Raw genomic sequence first — 12,105 nt, forward strand, 5'->3', positions numbered from 1 at the left:
TCTCCTGACAAGACATATATATGAAAAACAGCAGGAGGCTCAGCAGAGATGAAGAGCAGACTGGAATTAAAGGAGTTGTGCTGGGTTAGTTTCTTATTGTGACCTTTTTCAGACTTTATGGACCAAGGTTATTTGTTTGTGTGTTTTGTTGATGTGCTAAGACACTTTTTTATGTGTGAACTCACCTTTCATTCTGAATAGCTGTGTGCTTTTCCTTTTTTCTTGTTGTTCACCTTTTGACACAGAGTTTGACACAGGCGGTTCTAAACTGACTTACTCACTGAGCAAGAACCCCCAAGTTGTGTGTCATCAGCATAGCTGTGAAATCAAACGTCATACCTCCTCAAGACGCCCCAAGTGGTAGCATATATAGATCAAAAAGCAGTGGGCCTAACACTGATCCTTGGTGAGCCCACGATTGATTTAAAAGACCTTTGAGGAGCATGTATCCATACTTACATCTTTATGTCCAATAGGCCAATAACGCCAACTAAACGACAGGCAATTGTAAAATACATTTATGGAAAATAAAGACAAGTAATAAAAATTTCCACAGTAGTTAATAATGACAATATTTGCATAAGCCAGTGCTCTCAAATAGTGGGACTGGGGGGCGCGATGCGATGCCAGGGGGGTGAGCAGTAGTAGAGGTTTTAGGCACATGTAATACGGGCAATTGCCCGGGGCGCAAATTTAACGGGGCGCGGTGGTGACAGCAGCTCAGTGCTTGGAAAAAAATCTGTGCCACTATTGGTTTACTATTATCTGTTATATGACAGTGTTTGTAACAGCCTGAAACTGTGAACTGCAGTCCCTGCAGCTGCTCCTGTCACATGCTGCTCGCGCGTGTGACAAGGAGAGGGGAGTGGTAGTGGGCTCAGGCTGCGAGTTGGAATGGCGCACGGAGAGCTATTGCGCAACACCAGGATCATCGTGTGTCTTTAGATTACTCAGTTCATGCTAGTAATTCTTTATGAACTATTGTGGAAATTTTTATGCCGTGTCTTTATTTTCCATAGATGTATTATTTGCGTCTGCCTGTGGTTTAGTTGGTGTCAGTATTTGACATAAAGACAGCAGGTAATGCAGTAAAAGAGCTGCGCATTTTGAGATTGTAAATAAACAATCGATCATTTAGAAGAATGTTTTTGACTATAACAGGGCAAAGTAAAGTTAATATTTGTTGAAAGTGTATTTATATTGTTTTGTTTCTTGCAAAAAATAATTGAGAAGCATTGGCATAAGCTGAGTAAACTGAAGGTGACCCAGGGATTGCGCAATCGAGGCTGTGCTCTTTGTGTTGTTTCCCCTCGCAGCCTGAGCAGTAACTGTAAACAAAACTTGCAAAATACAGCGGTATGAGGAAAATAATTATGAAAATTCATCCATATAAATTACATCTAATGTGGATTAGAGGACAGTTTTTGATTTCATTATCAGTTTTAGGATATTTAGGAGAGATCCACAACTGAACTGATTCCCAGAACAGTTAATCAAACAAACAGATAATAGAAAACCATGATGGCGCCGATTTTTTTCCCCCAAGCGCTGAGCCGGTGCCCCCTTTTAATTGCCCCCGCTGCTGCCCGTACCTAAAGCCGCTACTGGAATAGAGACACCCAGATAGGCTGTCGCCTGAAGGGTCTTACTTAACCCTTGTGCTATCCTAGGCACGTTAACATTGGGAGTTGGGTCATCTAGACCCACTAGACAGTGCGGGGGGGGGATTCTGTGGTGTCCATCTCCACAGGTCTCTTGCGTCTTTTGGGAGGTTGTTGTTCTGAGGCCGGTCTGTCTCTGACTTTTCAGTTTGGGCTCAACGACATTCTCCAAAGAATCTGGCAGTAAACCTTTGGCTTCAGTCTGTTCAAGGTCTCTGTCACTGTTGAGTCAGTTTCCTCCATTTTTGTTTGATCCAGATTCATGTCAACCTGGTCAGTCAGAGGTGGGCTGACTGGTTCACAGCTTCCTGGTTCCTCTGGGGCAGGGAGGGCCTTCGCTTTCTTGTTCTTATGCTTCTTGCGCTTTTTGGAAGGCTCTGGAACCGCTTCTTGTTCGGAACCCAGCTGTGGTTCTGAAACGTTGGTGTCAACTGGTGCCTCTTCATTGACGTCCGCAGACTCCACAGGTGGGACGAATGCTAGCAGCGTTGTTTTGACTTCAGAAAGCTGACTCCAGTTTTTCTCCCAGTTTGATCTTCAGCCGCAGTTTTGTGTTGAGTTGATGTTTCAGGTTAACCTGTTCCTCAATGATGATGCAGATATGGGGGGAGAGACGTGAAGTAGTCTCTTTTCAGACCTTAAACCCAATTTTAGAAGAAAAAAACAATCAATCTTCCTGTTTTTTAAAGGTTTCTGTCAGTTGGTCAATTCCAAAGTACAGTAGTGACAAAGACTTCTACTGAAACTCCAAAAACTCTCAGTCAAAAACTTTTGCTTGTTAACCAGAAGAAAAAAATAAAACAATTTCGTGCTTTAACTAGAAAAAAAGAGGCATTTTGCTTCATGCAGTTCTCCAAAAGTTTTTATCACAAATGATCTTTATCAAAATAACACAAGAAAAGCTTTGAAAAACACTGAGGGAGGGTAAAATGAATAGTTTAAAATGTTTATTTAGTAGAAATCCAAGCAACATAAACGTCAGTTACTACTCGCTGCAACGATGTGAAGCGATCTGATTTGTACGTGCTCAGTTCAACTCTGGAACTAGCACTTAGTTTTTGACCGAAGAAATGCAGGAAAAACATATAATACTTTCCACATATAGAAACAAAAACTTCGCTCTCAGACGACAAACTGAACCTGGAAGTCTACGGAGTCCGTCAGCAGCAGGAGAGTGAAATGAACCGAATCTCTGTCTGTCTGCATGTAGTTCACTCTCTGTGTTAATGCAAAACACACGATCTAAAAACATTAGCTGGCAGCTTCTCCCACACACAGCATCAAGCTCAGGAACACATTTTTAGACAGGCGGCGAGCAGACAATGCACGTTCTGCAGTGGATCTATGTCTGCCGGCATAACAGGAGAGCAAGCTCTGCAAGCCCACGGGCTGCTAGCTGCTGACAGACAGAGAGGTGTCACCGGCACTTCACTTCTGTTGTGGCTTTGCCTGTTTGCATCGCTTTTCTTTTTTTTTTGCTGTGATGGCAGTTATTATTTGCAGCGTTTATTTTTTGTTTGCATTTCCTTTTTTTGTTTGCAGTTTCTACTCTTTTTTTTGCTGCAATGGCGGTTCTCGGCCACCGTAGATTTGTCCTCTTTCATTTCTGCAGTCAGATCCTTCCATAGCTCTGCTTCCCAGAGATTCCTCTTTCCAGCGTTTCAGTCTTAAATCGGAGTTTTAGAAACATTTCAGTTCTTTTTAGATCATTAAGCTATTCAGATCTTCTTTAGACGTTTGGAGATTGACAGTTGAAGAGAGTTTCAGTTCTTTAATCAGGAAGAAAGTTTGGATTTTTCATTTAGCCTTCAATGAACAGGACAAAGCATGTTCAGAAAATGGATGTTCTCCATGTAGAGGCTCTGTCTGAGGTTTGCATGTTGTTGAAGTCAACACACAATCTTCAATCCCGGTCATTTCCTCTGTGATGAAGGTGATGGTGTGATGAAGACCTGGAAGCTTCCAGCTGTGCTGCTAAAGACTCAGACATTTAAAGATGAACTGACCCTTTTTGTCTTCTTCACTGTAAACTTTGAGCTTTTGCTGCTTTATGTCACATTTACAAATGTTTATTTAAAATCCCAACATTACTTTTTTGACTCTCACTCTTAAGCAGAAACGTTGAATGATAATCTAAAGAGGCAAAGCTTTTCACACAATTCCAAGCAGGGGGCCTGCTGGAGCCTCATGGTTGTGGAGCCTTTGAGTGGAGGCTGTTGGTGTCTGGAGTGGGTGGGCACTGTGGCGATGCTCTGTGTCTGAGTCCTGATATAATGTTTTCTTACAATAGAGCCATACATCTCTTTTACAAAAACTAGTCATTTATTCGCGCCTGTATGCATTTTTTGTGTGTTTGTGTGTGTGTGTGAATGAAGGGGAGGGGGAGGGCAAAGGGGTGGGGTTTTTTTTGCATTTTAATGTTTGATGATTAATCATAAAACGTTTTGAGCTTAAACACATGAAAAGAGATTTTCATTAATAAAGCTTGATCGATACATTCAGTTTCAATCAATCAATCAAACTTTATTTATAAAGCACTTTTCATATATAGACGTAACACAAAGTGCTTTGCATTAAAACAAAATTATATAAAAACAAGCCGTAAATTAAAAAAAATCATGAAAATTAAAAATAAATAAATAAATAACCAAGCACAGTCAGATTAAACCCAGACTTTCTTTAAATCACGTTAAATGTGAAGACGTTTTAAATTTACTACTAAAGCTGATCGCCCCTCCATTTACTGGGGGTGAAAAAAATGAACTGCCCAATTGTGCAAAATGTTTAAATACTATAGCGAACTAACTAAAAAGTAAAAACATTTCATTTTACATGCAATAAAAGCACTATCACAGAATGAATGAAGTTCCTCACACCCTGTCTCATAATGTAAGAAAAGATGAATGACTTTTTTTTTCATTGTTTGGAGTTTATAGAAATATCTATGGTATTTTGTCCTGACGTATCCAATCGCTGTAGGTATGACATACAACAAATACAGTACTTTTGTCACAAATAGTTGCAATACTATTTAAACTATGGCCTATTTTCTTTGAGCAATATGAAAGCACTTGTTGAGTTAATGCCAAAATATCTAATAAATAAAAAAAAAAGAAAGCTATTTCACCTGCTGCTTGTGAATTAACTAAAATTTCAGTTATTGGAAAGGTTTTTGTTTGTCTTTGTCTTAGAGTTCACCTTCTAGTTGGTGATGACACAGTTGTTAAATGATCCACTGTGTCGCAGCATTTGGATCACTTGCAGATCCTTCATCCACATTGAGAGAAAGCAAAGAGAAGCAGAAATGAAGAAACGCTTTGAGGAAGGAAGGAGGAGGAAGGTGATGAAGGCCCTTCATGAGATGCAGGAAAATCCATCACATTAAGCAAAGAGGCTGATTCTTGGATTAAGGCCAGAGACACATCTCCATCCTCTTCCTGGGTGGCTGTTGAGGGTGGGGGTGGTGTGTTTGTGTGTGGGGGGGCATTCATTGATTAGTGGCTGATTGGAGCAGAGATATGAACCCCCAGAGTCACCTTTGCCACTCGCTCTCAATTCTCGGCCTGAGTAACTAACAGCACCTTTAGCATCTTTAGGAATGGAAGCGGGGGCTGTAGAGCCGCTTCATTGATCGGCTGCAACCCCCCCCAGGTATCTAGAGCCCAAACATAGTAAATGCTTCAGGCTATTATTACAGACTACATGAAATCGGACACACTTATTAAAGGGGAGAGGCGTGAACATTAAAAGGCTGCAATACTTTCTTGTAAATTATCACCAAAGGATGTTTTTAATCCCAACTACCACCACCACCACCTCCTCTAAAATCTCTCATACTTGGGTCTTTCAGGTAAATGTGATGTAGGGCAGTGGTCCCCAACCCCTGGGCCGCGGACTGGTACCGGTCCGTAGGTCACCTAGTACCTGACTGCAGGAAGAAAAAATCTATACGCTAACAGAGGTTATTTCCGTTTTGTTTATTCTCTGATACTGAAGAAAGTTTTATTTTGGAAAACCAACGGATTCTGCTCACCACATCTGTCTGTCTTGACGGGACTTTAAGCAGCTGCTAGGTTAGTAGCCCAAAGCTAAAAAGCTAATAAAAACCCAAAAATTGAACGTCTTTAGAAAGTTTCTTTGGGGGGAAAAGAATCAGTAAGGAAACCGAAGGAAAACTTTCAACTTCAAAGAAGTTGCTATTTACAGACAAAACCTGGAGTCATCCTCCAAATACAGATTTATTGAGACAGCCGCTTTGCATATATATGCAGCAACTGGCTGAAATGTTTCACAAAAAATATGCAGAAAGGATGGATTCACGTTTATAATTATATTTAGAAAACACCAATTTTACGACAGTTTTATTTTGATTTATTTATCCATCATTAAAGTTGGACGCGTTTCAAGTTTCTCCGCATTTTAGCGGTAGAAGTTGGTTGGACTGACCCGGCACTCCGGGGCGTGTTTTATCAATCTCTCAGTGAACCCATCAAAGACCATCTATGCACCCAGCCGGAAGCTAATTCATTTGAGGAGTTGGTTGCTGCGGCCTTTCGTTCCGATATCAGGCTCCGAGAGCGCAATCTTGAACGAAGTCATATGCCCCGTATTGTTCCAGTACGGACATCTCCTAACCTGCCAGTCTGTCCCGATCCTGGTTCTCAACCAGAGAACCCACGCGTTACCCCCGATGAACCCATGCAGGTTGGACATTCGAAGCTCATCGCGGAAGAGCGGATGAGACGACGCAACGAAGGTGCGTGTTTTTACTGCGGGGAACTAGGTCACCAGGTCAATCAGTGCAATCGCCGTTTGAAACTCCAGAACCCCCCGTTAGATGACGGGTCGCGGGGGGATAATGCTAATTCAGCAAATGAATTTTTTTTGTACCCGTCAAATTATGTCATCAGTCTAAATGGAGAATTTTCAGGCGCTCATCGATTCTGGCGCTGAACAGAGTTTAATATATCAAAATATAGTCAATCGGTTATCTCTACCCACCGAACGCCTTTCATCCCCTGTTAAGGCGGCCGGCCTCAGTGGTCAACACCTCTCGCTCATTACGCACCGCACTAAACCTGTCATGCTAGTTACCTCGGGGAATCATCACGAATTCTTGCAATTTTTCGTTACGCACACTCCTCAAACACCCGTGGTTTTGGGGTTTTCCTGGCTTAAGCTCCATAATCCCCATCTCGATTGGAGTAACCACAATATCATAGGTTGGAGTGATTACTGCTTGAGCAATTGTCTCAAATCTGCGGTTCCTTCTATCACTGCTCCCGTTAGCGTCGAATCTGACATCATCGATCTATCTAACATCCCTAAGTGTATTTGAAACTGGTGTTCAGTAAAGCCAAGGCCCTCTCCTTACCACCTCATAGGCCCTATGATTCTGCCATCAATCTCTTAGAGGGCTCCCCCCTTCCTAAAGGGAGATTGTTCAATTTGTCAGGCCCTGAAAAAGTGGCCATGGAACGCTACATTCAGCTAGCTCTCACCCTTGGTCATATTCGCCCCTCCTCGTCTCCTGCCGGACTGGGGTTTTTTTTTGTTCAGAAAAAAGACAAAACCCTCAGGCCTTGCATCGACTTCCGTGAACTCAATCAGATTACGGTAAAGGACAAATATTTGTTGCCCCTGATCACTTCGGTGTTTGATTCAATTCAGGAGGCGCGCGTCTTTACTAAGCTAAACTTTACCTCCGCAACGCTTATCATCTTGTGCGCATGAAAGAGGGGGATGAGTGGAAGACCGCATTTAACACCCCCATCGGCCATTACGAATACCTCGTAATGCCCTTCGGTCTCACTAATGCTCCCGCTATTTTTCAACGTCTCGTTAACGACGTCCTTAGGGACTTTTTGAATCAGTTCGTTTTCGTATACTTAGACGACATCCTAATCTATTCAAGAGATCCTGTCGTCCACCAGAACCATGTTCGTCAGGTCCTACAGAGATTAGTCGAAAATCAGTTATTTGTGAAGGCTGAAAAGTGCCAGTTCCTTGCCAACAGCATCCCGTTTCTGGGCTACATCTTTGAAGCCGGCAGCACACGTCTGGATCCCGCCAAGATCACTGCAGTCTCTCAGTGGGAACCCCCTTCTTCTCGCAAAAAACTCCAACAATTCCTAGGTTTTGCCAATTTTTATCGTCGGCTCATTAGAAACTACAGTGCTATTGCCACACCTCTCACCCAGCTTACTTCCACATCCAAGCCATTCCACTGGGGTCCCTCAACTCAAAATGCTTTTGGTACGCTCAAGAAGTTATTCATCTCTGCCCCCATCCTCATACAGCCAGACACCTCCAGACAGTTTGTGGTCGAGGTGGATGCTTCTGACTCCGGAGTAGGGGCTGTCCTATCCCAGCGTGAAGAATCATCAGGAAAACTCAAGCCTTGCGCCTACTTTTCCAGGAAGCTATCCCCAGCAGAACGGAATTACGATGTGGGAAATAGAGAACTCCTCGCTATCAAATTGGCTCTTGAAGAGTGGCAACATTGGCTGGAGGGCTCGACACATCCATTCATAGTGTGGACTGATCATAAAAATCTTGCATATCTGCGCTCAGCTAAACGCCTCAACTCACGTCAAGCCCGTTGGTGTTTATTCTTCGATCGGTTTAATTTTTCTTTCACATACAGACCTGGCAGCCGTAACATCAAGCCGGATGCCTTATCTCGCCAATTCTCCGACTCTGTACTCCCTGAAATCACCACCAGCATCATTCCGGAGACCTGCATCATTGGCAACCTGACCTGGGACATAGAGACAAGTCATTCAGGCGCAAGGTGAGGAACCTGACAATCCCACACCTCCTAACGGCACTCTCTATGTTCCCCTCTCACTAAGGTCAGACGTCATCACTTGGGCTCACACCTCCCGTATCGCCTGTCACGGCGGAGTTACACGCACTCTCAACCTTGTGCGTCGACGGTTTTTCTAGCCTTCCATGAATCGAGACGTTCGAGACTACATAGCCGGCTGTTCCACCTGTGCGCCCTCCAAGTCCTCGAATTCTCCTCCAGCAGGGTTGTTACATCCTCTGCCCACGCCCAACCGCCCTTGGTCCCATATCGCACTGGACTTCGTCACCGGCCTGCCCCCGTCACAAGGTAACTCGGTCGTACTCACCATCATTGACCGGTTCTCTAAGTTTGTCCACTTTGTTGCTCTCCCTCAGCTGCCCTCGGCCACCCAAACCGCTGACGTGTTGGTCAATCTTGTCTTCAGAAACCATCCCCTCCGACATCGTGTCCGACCGCGGACCTCAAAGTGTATCTCAAGTCTGGAGAGCCTTCTGTTCTGCTCTAGGTGCCACCGTCAGCCTCTCTTCGGGTTACCATCCCCAATCCAACGGGCAGGCTGAGCGGGCCAACCAGGAGCTGGAGACTTCCCTCCGTTGTATTGCCGCCCAGAATACCACAGATTGGGCCCGATACTTAGTCTGGGTCGAATACGCCCACAATTCCCATCCTTCCTCGGCCACAGGTTTGTCCCCCTTTGAAGCCTCACTCGGTTACTTGCCTCCTCTGTTTCCCTCTCAGGAACTTGATTTGTCCACCCCCTCCGTGCAAGAGCACCTTCGGCGATGCCAACGCATCTGGCACCAAACTAAGACAGCCCTCCTACGCACCACAGAGAATTACTGTCGCGCAGCCAACCGCCATCGTATTGACGGCCCCACATACCAACCAGGCCAGAAAGTGTGGCTTTCCTCCAAGAACATCCCTATTCAGGCCACATCACGCAAGTTGGCTCCCCGGTTTATCGGTCCTTACACCATCGACCGCATCATCAATCCCACCTGGGTCCGTCTCCATCTTCCAGCAGCCCTTAAGGTACACCCATCGTTTCACATTTCTCAAATCAAGCCTGTTCTGGACAGCAGTTTGTGCCCGCCTTCCGCTTCCCCGCCACCCGCCCGGCTCATTGATGATGCTCCGGCGTACAGCGTCAGCCGGATATTGGACGTCCGGCGCCGGGGTCGCGGCCATCAGTTCTTGGTGGACTGGGTGGGTTATGGTCCTGAGGAACGGTCCTGGATCTCCCGTTCCCTCATCTTGGACCCCTCCCTCATTTCCGACTTCTACCGCGCTCATCCGGATCGTCGGCCTGGACCGCCTGGAGGCGGTCGTTAAGGGGGGGGGGGTACTGTCACGGTGCCCCTGTCTGCCCCGCCTCCTCCTGCTCTGTTCCTGATCCCACCAGCTGTGACCACTTCACCTTCATCAACCCGTCTGCTCTTAAGGAGAGCCAGTCCATCCATTCGACGCCAGTTCGTCACCCCTTATGGTGACTACGCCTGGTCTGCCTGCTCATGCCTTGTTTACTCTCGTCTTGCCACGTTCTAACCCTGTGTATCCCTGTCACAGGATTCATCACGACGAAGGTCACCTGTGTGGAAAACCTCGGCTGCTTACCTGTTGCTACGACGAATTCCGGAGACGCTCTGCCGCTACTCTGCCTCCAGCCACGTCACGAGCCACGCTCTCGCCAAGGATCATCTTACAGCCAAAACAGCATTGACATTAAAACACTCTTGTGATCATTCTGGGTTTCAGCGTCTGGGTCTGTCCCGCCTACTGATCATGACACTTTGGCCTGAAAAAGGTTGGAGACCACTGAACTAGAGGATCTCCAAAATGGTCACTGAGATGCTGCTTCAGGGCTCATTGCATCCAGAAGGTTCTTGGTTAAAAGGCTCTTGACTGAAGAGTTAAAGATCAGCTCTCCAGTAATAAAACACAATGACACAATGAATGGTTATGGAGTCTCTTGTTCAATTGAAATGAGTGGATTTTCAGACTTCTTCATACTTTTTTTAAAGCACAATGATACAAAATTCCCAATTCAAACCAGATAAATTAACTTTTTTAAATTCTAAAATCTTATTTTTGATCTAAATTCTCTACGGATTAACCCTGTCAAGGTTCTAAGGTGCAGCTTGAAAGGATTTATTTTCCAAAATGTTCAACTGATCTTTTTTCTTCAAGTTACAGGCTTATGAAGCTGAATCAGGCTAAAAACATTCAAAGATGTGCCGCAATGAAGTAGCTCTGTGCGAGAACAACCAGCAGGTACAGAACAGAGTGTTTATGCATGATTCATTCTTAACAAAATATTTCTGAACTCACCGGCCTCTTCAGGCTAATGCACATCCCAGTTTCACTGCATGAATAATGTGAAAGTAGCTTCCGCATAAAGATGCACAGAAAAGAATAGATGTTTTTTTGAATCTATGCTGAGTTGTGGAGCCACTGAGCAGCACGAGAACACATCTTCACTCATGTGCTCAGAAGAAAAGACGTGGGCTCAATCATGTGATTAAGGCATTGAAACGTGAACACTCCACCAGTGCTGAAGAGGCCCGACCCAGAAAAAAACGATTTACAAGCAACCAGAAAAACAAACGCAACTGTAATCAGTCACAGTCTGGAAAATTGTATTTCTTCAAAAATGCTCATGAGTGCTGGGAGAGGCTGATTATTAAAGATGAAGTGCTCTTTAGCACTAAAGGAAATTAAAAAGAAATAAATGCTAACCCTCTGAAGTTATTTCATTTAAGATTCACTGATAGCTCAACAGAAAAGTCAATTATTTACTACAAAAATGACTCCAGAAGATGACACATAATAGAAGCTGAATTAGATGAAAAATAAAAAAGAAATATTGGAAAAAATCTTTTAAACAGGGCTAAATGAAGTTAATAACATCGATCGATCATATTTAAAAAATATGAAGAATTATTGACAAAACCTGAATTTTTGAATGCAATAAAATGATAAAAAGCTAAATACTTGATTCTAATTAAGTGTATTCTACTTGACATACAGCTGATAAAAGAAGAATGATGTGAACACTGTTTCATGAACTCTGATAGTGATGAGGGGACATGACGGCTGCAATAAATGCAGCTAAAGCCTCATAAGTGAACAGAACTAAGAATAAATCCTGCTGCTGTTTGCTAATGGAAAGACCTGAAACAGATTAAATAAGAGCAAAGTGTTGTGATGTGTGAAACATCCAGAAAAGCCCACCACATGGTCAATATTTCACCATAAAAAACAAAATGTAAACTGAAAACTAAACAAAAATAAAAACAAGGTTTTCACAAGTTTTTATGTTCTCAGGGTTATACTTTACAAATAAACAATTTTAATAAAATGATCTAAATTCTTGTAATAAGAGATGTTAATACAAACCAATCAACCATAATTTCTATTTTTCTTAACTTAAAATGATATTACAACTTACATAAACATTGTGAAATTTTTGATCCAATTTTTTAGAACATTTTCAACTCAATTTTGGACAATCTTAAACCAAATAAATACATTTCATTACTAATAAAATATCTTGACAACACTTTTGAAAATTAACATTAGGTCAATCCTGGTTGCAGACAGGGTGAACTGAAAATTTGGGTTTTCATCCAGTCA

The sequence above is a fragment of the Oryzias latipes genome, chromosome 8 (assembly GCF_002234675.1).
Source record: "Oryzias latipes chromosome 8, ASM223467v1".
Classification (NCBI taxonomy): Eukaryota; Metazoa; Chordata; class Actinopteri; order Beloniformes; family Adrianichthyidae; genus Oryzias; species Oryzias latipes.